The sequence below is a fragment of the Molothrus ater genome, chromosome 1, assembly GCF_012460135.2.
Source record: "Molothrus ater isolate BHLD 08-10-18 breed brown headed cowbird chromosome 1, BPBGC_Mater_1.1, whole genome shotgun sequence".
In the NCBI taxonomy this organism is placed as follows: Eukaryota; Metazoa; Chordata; class Aves; order Passeriformes; family Icteridae; genus Molothrus; species Molothrus ater.
Genome location: NC_050478.2, coordinates 12666352 through 12681627, shown reverse-complemented (window position 1 = coordinate 12681627; position 15276 = coordinate 12666352).

The window sequence follows — 15276 nt, the reverse complement described above, 5'->3', positions numbered from 1 at the left end:
TACTTAGAGTTGCAAAAGCTGACATACATCTTTTTCAGGGGTACATACAGTTTATATAATAAATTTACCAGTACTTTTCCTAATATCTCTGTACAAAAAGAAAGCAATCCCATTGTCATTGGATATAATGAAATAATTTATTGTGTATAAACAGAGATCAGCTATTTCTAGTCTCATTCATCTGAGTTCTTTTACAAATCTACTTCAGAGAGGTAAGAATTTATTCACAATTACACCACAACAGTGGTACACCTATACTGTTAAAGCAGATATCCAGAATTCAGTCAGTGATCCCATCCATAGTGACAAATGCTTTCTTAGAATTATCTTTAGAATCAGATTTTCCTACTGTTTGCAAATAACTTGTTGAATGGTGATTTTGAACAAGTTTTGGAAAAGCGTTTCAAACATTGAACTGTGTTAGTAATAAGAGTTATATTTGTAAATTTTGCTAGTTTGGTATTATAATCCCCTTCTTACAAATAATGAGAGATAGGAGGTGTGGAGCTCATTCACAGAAAGTGCAATGGTCACTGTCGCAGTTCTATAATTAAAAATACGTAAGAATTACATATAGGGATGCCTCCAAAGGAAATCACTTTGGGATGTTTCCCAATATTAGAACAAGAATAACTGGATCTGTCCTCAGTGTTTTCCAGGCCTCCCCATGCTCCATGGCATGGTGCTGTTGTGAGCCACTTGGCTCCACTCCCATTCCTTAGGTGGGGAAGACAGAACTGCTTTGATCAACTGTGACTTTGGACTCAGTGAGGAATATAGGAGCTGGCAGATGTCTCCAGAGAGCTATTCCACCTTCTACTTCTCTGTAGTTGATGTGTATTGTTTGGTCTCTGCTGGAGAAAATCTCTTTTGAAAAATAATAGCAAGATACGTACCTGCCGTAAAATGTATTTTTCTGTTATAAAAATATTCTTATATAAATCCTTGAAGTTTTGTTTTTATCTGGTTTTTATATAGCCTTGCTTTATAGAGATGGTCTCAGTAACTACTAGGAAGAGTGCTCAGGTTCTGTGATGAAAAGTGTCAAAATAGACTACTCAGTCAGAATTTCTAACAGACACAGTAAAAATTTCCTTTCATAACTTTTTTAAAAGTGCATTTTAAATGGCTCTAGACATTGCTGCAGTGAATGCCACATTCCTCTGCCCCTAGAAATCATTTTTATACAACTAAATCTCTGACTCATCCTTTTTTTTTTTTCCCCTAGCTAATATAGAATTTACTTGCAACATGACATAAATATTTTGGAATAGATGTCTGAAACAGATGAGTCCTTTCAGCTTAAAACAAAGAATGACAGTTTGTGCCCAATATTCTTTCTGAAAGTTTCAGAATCCTTTTTATGATATAATCACAATTTATAATTGTGTCATTATGCATAATTACTCTACACCATTACATCACATAATTGGATCAGTTGAAGTTCTAATTGCACAGTTAGAGAGATTTGCTATAAGTATGTTTGGGATATAATTACACTAATTTCATAATTCTGGGACCCGCAGAGTCCAAATTTTGTAAGATGAACATTTATTTTTGTGGTTCTGTCTCACAGCAGGAAAATCTTAAGATGGTGTTTCAGTTGTATAACAGTCCATATTTGTTTCTACCAGTATGGTATTAATCTTTATTTGTATTTCTGATGTTCTAAATTCTGCTCTTATGTGTAAATATTAGAAGATTACTTGGTCCACAGCAATGTTAAACCTGCTTATACATGCCACCCTGGCCACTGATCTAGAAATGAAAAATATCAAGTGTTGTGGTCAGCACATGGCAAAAGCAGATGGGCAGAGACCAGCAGGACCAGGGCCAGCTGGTGTGTGAGGGACAGGGTCTGCTTCACAATCTCAGTTCAGAGAAGTTGATGTGGAATTACTGGGACACTATTAATATCCTGCTTCTTTAATGAAACATCTGTGGATGGGCTGCAGCAGCCCAGGCACCACCTGGATTATTGCCAGCTTTGGAAAAGCAGAAGTCATCAGTCAGACAGCAAAAAGCCTGACAGTGACCTTATGATATTGGCACTAGAAGTAATCAGATTATGTTTTCTATTCTGTCTTTTGACTTTTAAATGACCACCTGCTCCCCTTCTAACAGCAATCAGTGTATGACGATTTCAGGTTGAAAAGTCAATAAGATGCAACTTTTCCTATTTCTTCAATTTGTTCTTTTAAGCTAATGGAACTACAGTAATTTAATTTTATTATCTTGAATATTTCAGTTTTTTCTTGTGTCTATAGTAGGTATTAGAAAATGCTTACTATATATCCACAAAAGCATAAAAGTGGTAAGAATTTTTGCATTTATGATTTTCACATCTGATACATAGAAAATATTGCTCAGCCTAACTTTGGGGAAAGGACTAACATCAGAAATAGAGAAAAATTCCAGCAGTAATAAATTTCTGTATTAAAAATCACCATTATCATCTTCAAAGCAAATTCCCAAACAATTGCAAGTCATCAAGGTGGACTTCTATTGGAGTATACAAGAAAGACAGCTGGGTTGCTCACACAGAGTCACACAAAGTCACGCACTGGCTGTGATCAGAAGGAGCCTCTGGAGAGGCTCCTTCTCTGTGCAGATATTTCTCTGTGCAGAAATATCAATTTGCTTCTTCCTATACTGAAATGGAATATACCTAAACTTCATCCTGTAGGACCTGAAAACTTTTTTTTTCTCTTGTCCTACTTTTTCTTTTTGTTTTTTCCTTTTTTTCTTTTTATTTTTTCTGGTGGGTGTGGATTCTACTTACATATAGTGTTCTCCAATCATATTTAATATTAGTATTACTCATTCAAGATTTGGTGACTATTTTTATGTAATAGAAATATGTAATGTTTGCTATAATTAAGTGTCCAACTACAAAAGAGCCATCACGTAAAAAAGAATTTATTCTTAATTCCTTTCTAGAAAGCCTGTCTGTAATTCCAGCAAAAATATTTCTATTGCTCTTTACATCTACTACTCATGATCCTTGCTTATAAGGATTTCGCCTTTGCCTGCCATCTCTGTTTTCTTTCTTATCATCTCTAACAGTAACTGGAATTCCTGCTTTGTTACTGCGGTGGGTCTAATTCATAACCAAAGCCCACGTGGAGGAACAAGAATCCACCCCTGCCTCCAGGCCCCTCTCCAGCTTTCTGGGATGTCAGACCACAGGAATATCAACACTTTTTGCCTTTTCCTGCCAGCATGCAGGTCTTTTAGCCAACTGGTGCATAAAAATGGCTCCTAAGAGGGTTGGGGACCCAGCACCAGTGACTGGTCCTTCCCAGCAGCACACAGAGCACACATGGAGAATCCCAGGGGCAGTGCCAGAGGTCACCTGCACCTGCAGAGAAATGAGCTTATCCTGCTCCTGTGTTACTTGTGCTTCCATGTCAGAATGCTCAGATTGGTGCTACCTGTGAATAACTAAACCAGTGAGAAGAAATTTCTTCCTTTTATGAGGTTATAATAAGCAATAGAGGTAGGCTTTGTTTTGGTGTAGACTATTACTGAAATTTCTTGATACTGTTCATTTTATATATATTAATATGCATCTATTTAAATATGTAGAAAACAGTAAGGATAAAAATACCAGTGTTTCTGCAGATGGATAAGAAATTTTTTTTCCTTCCAAATTAATAGTTCTGAATGTACTTTTGATTTATCTTTCTTTTTCCTTATAAATTACCATCTTATATAATGCATAACAAATACTAAAAGAAATAAAAATCTGCATACATGAATCCTTATGTTTTGTACCCTAATAAAAGGATAATCAGTATAGAACCAGAGTGCCCAAGGTAATAAATAACATTCTCAGGTAATTAAACACCAGCTTATAGATGAAGTCTTTTCTTACGTAAAATGTCATAAGGCTAAGAATTCTTCTTCTACAACCATATTTTTAATAGCTAGCTATCTATAAGAAAACTTTTGTTTCTCTTTTTAATGTTTCTCCTCTATCTTTAAGTGTAAAAAGCAGAAGAAAAAAATTGAGTTTTCTAATATAAACACAATGGAAAAAAAAATACGAGGAGAGGAGAGGAGAGGAGAGGAGAGGAGAGGAGAGGAGAGGAGAGGAGAGGAGAGGAGAGGAGAGGAGAGGAGAGGAGAGGAGAGGAGAGGAGAGGAGAGGAGAGGAGAGGAGAGGAGAGGAGAGGAGAGGAGAGGAGAGGAGAGGAGAGGAGAGGAGAGGAGAGGAGAGGAGAGGAGAGGAGAGGAGAGGAGAGGAGAGGAGGAAATTTTCCCAGCAAAGAGTGGCTGCAAAAACTGGCATCAATAAGATACTGTGAAAGCACTTTTAGACAAAGTGAATTTATTTCTTACTGCTGTGAATTTTGCTGTGTATGTAATGTACTGTATCAAATCACTTGAATAAGGAAAAATTTGCTTGCTTCTGGGAATGAAACCACTGCACATTTCAACTGCCTGAGAAGATATCACTTAAGATGAAATAAGTACAGAACCATACAAAAGAAAAAATTGTTTCTGGTAAATACTATATTGTCTCCATTTTCCCCTAGATTTCATCTGTGGCAGGGGTTTAAACAGACATTTAACATTGTACCATAAACTTCCCATTTAGGGTTTCTGCTGCTGTTAGATGCAGGGCTGATATTCAAACCACTCAGGGGATTCTTCAATATATTCAGTTTTGTCAGGTGAAAACTCCAAAGAATTCTATCTAAATTGGGCACCCAAATCACTTATGCTACTGCCTCCTAATTTATTTTGGTTACTTCACAATGCTCTTCTAGCCTTAAACATGGGGAAAGGAAAAGTCCTTTATAATGTCACCATTATGGATGAGGAGATAGAGATGGTCTTTCTTAGCAAACAAAAATAAGACAGATAGTTTTGTTCCCTTTGTAACTGTATGATTCCCTGTATCTTTAACCTCTGATGTTTCTATCTGAAGCTCACATTTTAATAGTGCTTAACCAGTAATTAATTTTTTTTTATGGGCTTAATGAGTAGCTAAACATTTTCTGTTGGGTTATAATGACTATTATTTGTTGCTTTTATTGATATGCTAAATCCCAAGAAATACTGAAGGCCCATTTACTAGATATTATACAAACTTATAGAATGAACTAATCATTATGGGGAGGTTACACTTTAAATTGACACAATAATGGATAAGAAAGGAAATGGAAGGCCTCTGTTCTAAAAAAAAATATTCACAGCAGTGACAAAAATAGAACTGTCATTGTCTTTTCCAGGCTTTCCTCTTTTGTGTTCTGTAGTCTGTCTGATTTTAAAGATCTGTTCCTTAGAATTATTGAATTCCAAATTTGCCAATAAAGTTAATCTTCTGAAGGAAGATGGTATAAAGTACAACAAAAATGTGAGGTTACCTTCCATTTTCATTTAAGGATATGCATCCATCATGCAGTATAAATGTAATTACAAGCAAAAAAAGAGTTCTCTTTAGACCTAAGCAGCCTTCTCAAGAGTGTTTACATGAAAGGCATAAGAATCTGAAAATGATAATCAATATCCAGACTGATAGCAAAAGAGAGATAATTTCTTCTGAAATGGTATTCAGAAAAAATTCTCTGATAGATGGAAGCAGAGCAGCAGGTTGATAATTTTTACCCTCAGCAAAGGTACAGCATATGGAAACCTAGATTAAAGCTTTCAGAAAGGATGTTGGCTTTACTGACTTCTTAAATAGGCTTATTTTTCAGCTTTTGCAGTTTTGTTGGGCTGCCAAATATGGTGGCAAGCTACCAACAATACTAATAGTCTAGCTGTCTACAAGATGCAATAGTGATCCTAATTAAGACCTGCAAGTGAAAGCAGTTGAATGCAAATTGCAACATTCCGTTGATTATTTATACAAGAATGAAAATTCTCTTCTCTTGATTAAATTCATCTTTAGAGGCTGAATTTATAACTGACCAATTCACCAGTCTTTTGAGAAAAATAACTAGAATGAGCAGCTTGAACTTCTCTTATTGAGAGAAAATCATCAAAACTAGCATAGTTACAAGACTCTCCATGACATGTAAATGGCACTTATAGTATTCCTAAATGTTTCAATTGATCTCTCCTTTTGAATGACATTCAAATCCAACTTTGGTTTCCTTTTACACCCTCCAGACACGGAGAGTGGGAACGACTTCAAAGCACACTGGGACTGTAAGATTTAATGTCTGATTTCAGAAGGGACCTTTATGCTCTCCACTAACTATCAGCTCTCAGTAGATCCTGCACCTGATGAGCAGATTTATAGCCTGCCAGCACGTTATAAAAAAGCCTTGTTTTGATCTTTGTATACTGAAATTTATTTCAGCTGGTAGTAATTACACCAGAACGTCCATGACAAACGATGGCGTATCTTATCAAACACAGCTAAATCCAGAAATATCACAGTTCAGAGCTAACCGTGCTGTGTAGCCATAGGCCTTCCACAGAGATCATCTCCAATCCTGGCTCCTGCTGCTGCTTGAGGCAGGTGTGAGAATGGACTTTGGACCTGTAGCACTACCAAGAGCTGACATATGCTGGAGGATTGCTAAGACTTGTCAGCTTCTTTGATGGCATCACCCACATAAAACAGATGGAAATGTGGTTGTGAAATTCCTATACGTTGATTTCCTGTCTGTGGTATCATCTAACTAAACAAATGAGAACTTTTAAGCCATATGGTCCCTCAACTGGCTCTTCATTTCTTACTCTAGGGGAAGGAGAAAAGAGAGCTTTATTATAAAATATTGAACTGAAAATCCTTTTTGAGAAGGTACTGTTAAGATTATTTCCTCAGAGAGATGAAAAAAAAAAAAAGCTCCAAACCAACAGAACCAGAACAATACAATGCATACTGGTTTAACAAAGACAGCTGGGGACTCTATTTATTTTTTCCCCTGTGATGTCTGTGTGTCATGTTTCTGGAGACAGACAGGTTTAGAGTCTGGCCAAGGATATTCAGAATATAATAAATTACCCTAAATTCAGAAATTGATAAAATAGCGAAATTCTGGCCAACATATTGATTCTGATGCATTTTATAGAATTATAAAATATATTGACTGAAAATATACTCTCAAGAAAAGTCCCTATTGCACAACAGCATACACAGTGAAATCATACCCACAGCCATTCCAGCCTCTTCCACAATGCTGCCTTCAGCTCTTCCTTATGGAGAGAATTGGTTGAACTGTAAGTCATAATCCTTTAGGTAAAAGGTGCTATCAGGAAATTAAAAAATATTAATACAATAATTTCATGCTTGTAGGAAAATAATAAATGGATACTTTTTCTCCTTTAAAGAAATGGCAGGAAAAGACTTCTAAAATCACTCTTTTATATTAACATAGATGAAAGGATTTTTCTTTGCTTATTCTGTTGAAAACATTTTAGCTTAATCTGAACAAGGGAGAATTCTTTTGTTTTCTAAAGGCATGGATTGCTTTGCCCACCTCTTTTAACTGGCTTCTTTTCGAGTGAAAGGGATAAAAAATGCCCAAATCCCTGGTTTTGTTGTTGTAAGGAAGAAATAGCTCAAGAAAAGAATTAAGTAAGCTGAGAATTAAAATTTGCCTATCAGGTATTGAAACTCTTTTCTGTAAGGCGTATGACTGCATTTCTCAGTGGTCAAGAAAAGGTAGCCTTTCAAATTTTGGGCTGTGGCACCTTCCTTCTGTAAGAAAACAGGCCAAGAAGTTAATTTGTTTTTGTTTAGACTGAGAAGTCAGCAGCTGTGACATGCTCTTCTGTTGTATGTCTGACCCTGTTACAACTTGACTGTTATTGAATAAAATCTCTTGTTTGTCTTTAATGTGAATCCCTGGCCATGGTGAAGTCAAATCTGATAAAATGGCTCACTGGAATTCAGGAAAACATTCTCTCTCTCTCTCTCTCTCTCTCCCCTTTTTCATGTTTTCTGGGATGAGCACTGCTGGTGAACTGCCTTTTCAGGATGTTTATTGTTTTTAACAATAGAGGCAGTGTTCACTTCTCTTTTCCTGTAGTTCAAGACAAGTTGCTTAGAGTTGCACTCCAAGTTCTTTCACTGTGGTTACAGTTAAATGAACTTAAATGTAATTTTTTTTTAAATTCTGATTGTTATCACAGAAACACTGAAATGTCAATCAGGATCTAGGATGGAGTACTATGTTCTGATAAATCACCAGAAACCAGCAGATTGTCGCTCTTGAAAAGCCTGATGTGTAAAGATATAAAGCCAGATTATAAGGGGAGTGAGTGATAGAGGGCTAATGCTGTGTCAGGCCCAGGACTGCAAAAAGAGCAGCACTGGAGGTGAAGTAACCAAGGGATGTACAGTTAAAAGGAGATAATGAGAATGAAAGAACAAAACAAGGAAGTAAAAGGGGCATCCATGAAGACACAGAGAAGAAAAATCTTTGAGTATGGAAGCTGTCAGGCAAAGCAAGGGTGGAAGGGTTTTCCAGGAGTAATAAGAAAAGATTGTCAGAATAAAAATGAAATTAACTTTTTGGGACTGTTTCTTCATTCGTTCCTTCATATGTTCCTTCAACCCTGAACATCAGTGGGAACTATTCAATGGAATTTGGAGGCAAGGGGGCTTCACAAGTCATTGTAAGGTATCAAAAGAAGAGATGGCCTTGTACAGATCTAACTCCCCTGTAAGGAACTTGCCCCAGGGAAGGGATATGGAAATGTAAAGTTTTGGGGGTCTGGGTCAGAAACAATTAAAGCAGTCCCACATTTGATAGAAGAAAAGTTTCTATTCACTTCCGGATAAATTTTAGGAGCTTTCCTTTCATCCTTCAGCTTTTTTATTCTTCTGTCCCCTCAGTACCTGGTTGATGAACTAATCATTTTAATGCCAGCTTGCTAATTCAGGATGTGAACAATTTGGGATAGACCAGTAAAGAAAATGTATTGAAAAGTAAAAAGTCATATTACCATTTGTGAAACAAGTTACCTGTAACTGACTATTCAAACTGATTCTCGAAACAGCCTTCTAATAGTCATAGGTGTGAACCTAAATGGCCAACACAAGAGCAAACTTTGTGTCTCAGCTGTAGAATTCCTGAATTGTGTGTTATCTGAATATTTGAGCTAGGATTTTGGTGATGAGGCACAATAGAAAAAACAAACAAACAAACAAACAAACCAACCTACAACAACAACAAAAAAATCATGGTCTACAACTTGGGAGACAGTTTCTATTTGCTAAATGTACTTCATAAAGGAGCAGTTTATTTTCAAGGACAACACCAGCAGTTACCATCTGTCAGATGCTCCAACACATTAAGTGAGCTGGTTTTGCTTGTCAGTGATGTTTCATTGATTAGAACATTTCTTTAATCAGGTGCAGTTTCACAAAGTGGAAGCACGAAGACAAGACGTGCACAGACCATGTTTACTTTGTCAACACCATGTGAGAAATAGCTGCATTTGGCCTATGAACACAGCCATGGCTTCTCCTGTGTGGAAGATATAGAGCAGAGGCAGGGCTGCATTTTCCTGTGCCATATGCTCTAACCCAACCCAGAGTTACTAAACTATATGTCCCCCATTGTAACTGGGAGGCAATCCCAAACACAAAACACTGATAATCTAAGGAAACTCAAGGTTTCAAAGCTTTGAAACCTTTTTTTTTCAATGAAAATCATGTCCTTTTGATAAGCACCCTTCAAAGAAGAAACAAGTCAGATTGGTCAAGCATGGTTTGTGTTTTATTCTTGTTTGTTTTTGTTTTTTTTTCCCAGATAAATAATTGGTTGTATCCTAAATCGATACCAGAAGGATCAAAAAATTGGAAGCCCAAGGATATTCATGGTGATCTAGAATTTTGACAGGAAATGTTGTCTGTGCTTCCCAAAGGTCACTGGAACACAGAGCTTAACACATATTTATCTGTCATCTCAGCTGTCATCAGACAAAGATTAACTCATTTGGCTCCTTGAGTCCAGCACTTGACCACCACTGTGCCATGGATGCCTAAACCTGTATCCAGCTACAGCAGCCCCACAGCTGCTTGTTTCCTGCTTCAGAACCAGCTCAGCTGCACCACCTGAATGAAGCAACATTGACTAACAACAAAAAAAAGTAAATTTGGCACTAAGATGCAGGAGCTGGATTGACAACTGTGATAGACAAGTAAAGACTGCAGTTATTATTGTTTAATTGTCATGGCAACTAAACATGGCCTTTTTGCTGAAATAATATCATGGTAACACCTTGCTCATTGTAAAAAAAATAATAATCAGTCAAGTTAGATTGCTGTCAGGACTGAACTCGAGTGAAAACTGTAGGCTTGGAAAAGAAAGGTTAATAAAAAACAGAGAACAGAAAACAAGGTTAGAGGTGATGTTTTGCCTGTGAGGGGTTTTTCAGAATGCAGAAGAAAAAGATTAGTTCCAGAGACAAGATGGGCATTAGCTCCATGATTTCTCCTTTCTACCAATAACCTTTTTAGAGTCATTCCAAAGCACACAAAAGTGCCTACAGCTGTAATGCCACCTTCAACTTCTGTTATCTATCCCAGATTTCAATACATATTGCTATCAATACTTTTTCTTGCAATCTTTTGAGGCAGCTACAAATTATAATTGTTTCACACCATTATTAGAAATTTGTATCTCTTAAATAATCTGACAGTGTTTCATGTGCTTCTTTTTCACTTACTGGAAAAACCAAAAGTTTGTGAAATCACAGCTGTGGCACTGGCATTTTTCTTTTTTTTTTGAATCATGACTGTGTAAACTAAACATATCCATGAAGTAATTGCACTGGCTCATTTTGATGCATTTTCTTCTATTGTGACACTGTTATATTAAAATAAAGACTAAAAGAATGCACCATGAGAAAATAAAACGCTTGCTCATCTCAACTCAGTTCTTCCTACTGTTTGCTATGCATCTCCTTATATTACTTTTTAATATTTTATAGGCATTAAAATAGCTGAATTTGAAGAGTTTAATTTATCCCTATCTTATAAACATTTTGCATGCTGAGAACTGCACAGGAACAAAGAATATTTGTAAAGCTCAAAGCCAGTGCACCTTAACTTACAAGGGTAATAAGAATTAAAAAAGTTACTGAGGAAAAAAAAGTGACTAATACTTTCAGTTGTTAGGCAAAGTTTATCTGCTTGATCCCAGTTAAATTCTTTGAGAAAAGGTCCATACTTTGAAGATCTGGCAAGTAAATATCACATGAAATTTAGCACTGCTTTATAAATGCATTAAGGAAGTTATATGCTCCTATTTTTTTTTAATTTTATTTTTATCTTGACTATGGATTTTATTTTACAAAATAGTTTAAATAATATTTTCATGAGTTTTCCTGATGAAAAACAAATGAATGGCTATAATGCCAGTCATATTGACAGAAGTGTTGCATGGATCCTTATGTCCATAGACAAGCCTCCATAACTTTTTAGAATAAGATTGTATTTCTTATTAAGCAATGACTTCTTTCATTTACAGTCCAATGAACATCTTCAGTCCAAAGATGGTCTAAAGAAGATGAAGGACTACATTAGTTCTAATTTGCTATGCAATTCTGCATAGTGGTTTGAAAGATGAAAAAGACTGAGTATGTATATTGTGTGTCTTTGTTATCAATTTATTAATACTCCGATACGAGTAGTGTCAATACCACTCACACACACAAAAAATCTGTTATATAATTTTGTCTTCTGTCTTTAATAAGTTTACTGTGAAAATGTTACTTTCATATAAAGGAAAGGATTAGATTCAAAATGTTGGCACTTACATTTAAAATACCATTAAAATCATTAGCTTACATCACTGTGTTTTTTAAAAAAGAGACATTAGCCCCAATAAGCATTGTCAGGAAAATTTATTTTAAAGCTCCAGATAGAACTTTAGTGCAGGCAATCACTCACACTGCCCACATATTCTTTGCTTCTAAATTGCTTGGTGGCTTCCAGGGAAGTGATGCTCATCATCCTGCACCCTGGCATTGCTGTGGGAGCTTGGAAGAGCTCAGGAAAGTCCAAACAGTTCAATATTCATTGCTCTGCATTCAAATAAATGCTATTCATCTGTGTGTTGAGCTAGTTTAAGGACATGGAGCTAATATAGTTTCTGTCTCTTTAAGTGCTGTTCACAAGTAATAACTTCTCTGTGGAATAGTCTAACTATAAAAAATACACTTTTTGTTACCAAAAGAATTTTATCTTACTTTTAACTTTACAAAAGCACTATAGGAATAAAAACAGGAAATCATGGGCATATCCCTTTGAACTTCTTCCTCTGTGTTCATCCTCCTTTAACCACCCTACAACCTCATCTGACATCCAGGAACCCTAGTGAAAAACAAAAAAAAAAAAAATTGTTACCAGAGAAAAAATGTCTGTCCTGAGAAAACCCTGCCCTGGCATGCACAGGATATATCCCTTTGAAGAAGCATTTCTGAGAATTGTTTTTAGATCTGAAAACTATTTCCATTTGATCATTAAAATGCAATTAAGTCTTCATCACACATAGAATACTATGCATCATGTCAACAAAATGCGAGTTCAGATCTGCCTCACTTTACTAATTGAAAGTTCTACCTTATACATCAGTCTTCATTCTACACTGATAAAAAAAAGGCATAAATTTGAACTGAAATGCCAGAGATAAAGTTAATTTTCAAACCTGTTCAATTCAATATCCACTGCTCAAACCAGCAAGGTCTCTGATTCTGGGCAGTTAATCAACACTTTCACACACAGAAATGTGTTGAGGGTTTGCCTAATTTGGATCATCTTTCTGGCCAAGTTAATAATGACAAAGAAAATAAAAAGGTACAAGAAGGTAATTTTTGCATTTCTGGATGGAACAGGGTGCCATGTTTTCTATAACCCATAATTTAAATCTCAGCTAGATCACATTACACTAAAAAAAAAGGCTGCAAGCAACATCTTTTCACTTATGGGGCCTACTTGAATGTATTTATTCATTTATTTATTCTAAATGCCATTTTAAAGATTGACTACCATTATATGAGTACCATTATATGGATGCCATATAATAAATGAAGTAGAGAGGATTTATTTAGCTTCACACAACTGACCATAGCCACTCTTGACAAACAAAGTTTTTAATCTGTCCTGTACAAAAAATCCTACTAAAACAATCAGCTGCAGGCATTGGTGAGAATATTTAGGAAAACACCAATATATCAGAACGTTTCTGATCCTTGAGGGCTTCTTTTTATTAAATGATTCTTCCCTGGACTGTCCATCTCTGACTGAGACGTGATTTTTTACGAGAAGAACTCCTAAGGAAACAAGGGAAATCAAATGATCCTATAATTTTTCTGCTGAGCCTGTATCCACTCTAGAACCATTCCTATAACATATGACTTTCTCTAAAAGTTTCAGAGGAAGAAATCAATAGCCTCCTTCTTTAAAATCTTGATAATGTTATGATTACTAAAATACTACTGTTAAGTGGAGTGAATATTTTCTGGTTTACATTGTGGGGCCTAAACACTGATGAAAGGTGAGCTATTTGGCTGCCTTTGAAATGCTGCTTTCAAACCAAATAATTTCTCCATACTTAGCTATTACGCAAGTGTCTTTTTAAATTACTTTGTCTAAAAAGAGAGGTTATTTTTTTTAAACTCCAGTATCACTCTCCTTGAAGGAATACAGAATACCATTTTTTCGATAGCTGTAAGCATACACAGATTAAAAAATTATCTATTACAACTCTCTTCAAACCAGTAAAATGGAGAAGTTCATCTGTTTTCAGGCTTTGCAAAGGCAGAATTCATATGAATCCCAAAAATCAGAGAAAGACCACTGTCGTCAGGTGAGAACTAATCTTTGTTCTACTTTTTCTAGTGCTCCATCTGTTTATTTTCATACACTTGGTAAAACCTCATGATGGGGAATACTGGTGAACTGTGCTGTGTCGTTGTGGTAAGGCATACTGGAAAAAAACTGTGTGGGATTTTTAAAGCTGAGAAAAGAGAAGGAAGAGTGATCATCAGAACCAATGTTTTGGAGGAAGATTAGTAGCTCAGAAAAGCCATTAATTGTCTTTTAAAGCACACTCTAATGTTAATACACTTAGAAATATTAATTATTTCCAATTGTTAGGTAAGACTTTAAGAGTTCAGATATTTTTTTATCACTAATGAACTTATAAAGTAATCCTCGTACATCTGACAGGTTTTGAAGTGAAGAAATTGAATGAAGTTTACATGACAGAGTATAAAACACTGACAGGTTTCTGCCTTTTGTAAGGTAGTGCAGGTGGGCAAACACCAAAGGTGAGTAGTGCGTACTCAAATTCTGTCCATGATTGCAAATAGACTAAAGAGGCTGAAGTTCATTAAATCTCAAAATCACTTCTTTATAAACTTTGACATTTCATGTAGAAGTTGTATAACTATTTTTGAATATTTCCTATAGGTTTTTGTATGGCTAAACCACTGCCAGTCCTACCAGATATTTTAGAATGGTTCCAATGTGGTCTTGTAAAACCTCATGTAACAAATATGAGAAACTTGGGTCTTTCCCTGTACTCAGCTCTGATAGATAGATCAAAGTATAATTATTTAAATTCATTTCTACAAGCAGCTTACACACTCCCTAAATATATGTATATATTTAGCTTCAAAATGGGATTCAGGAAATTCACAAAGACTAAATATATCAGGAGCTATTACATTAAATTGTGTGGATGCAATCTGTTTCAGAAATGCCTCATACAGTAGATTGGAAGTGCCTCCCAGGCACAATGAGTTTTAACAAGTCAAATAGTTTTTGGCATCTGTAACAAAAAATCACAGTAAAAAAAATAATCCTCTTAAGAGTGAGGAATTAGTGAATCAAATCAAAATTCTCAAAAAATATAATTTCTTACAATTAATTTTAAACCAAGCCAACCAAAACTACAACAATGTCAGAGTAAGTACAAAGATATTGCCCATTTCCATGTTTGAATACTGACCATAATGAGAAATGCTCAGTGTAAAGCAAAGTATTTGGTTAAAGTGCTGTAAACAAACCCACCTCTTTTGAAGATGGCTCAAAAATGGGAAGCTATTGTATATAGCAAAGTAGGGACATCTGCAGAGAGTTGTTAACAACTTATTCTAATTTGTCTATGCTTAGCTATTATGCTTGCTGGAATATGCTGCTGGATTTCATCATGGCTACACTTCACTGCCCACAGGATGTTGGAAGCTTATATTAAGGACTGGAAAAAAACCTGTGCTCCTAATGCAGTGAGAATATCAGATCAGTGTTATATCAGGAACACAAGGACTGCTCCTCCAGGTATTTCTGTTTCCTGA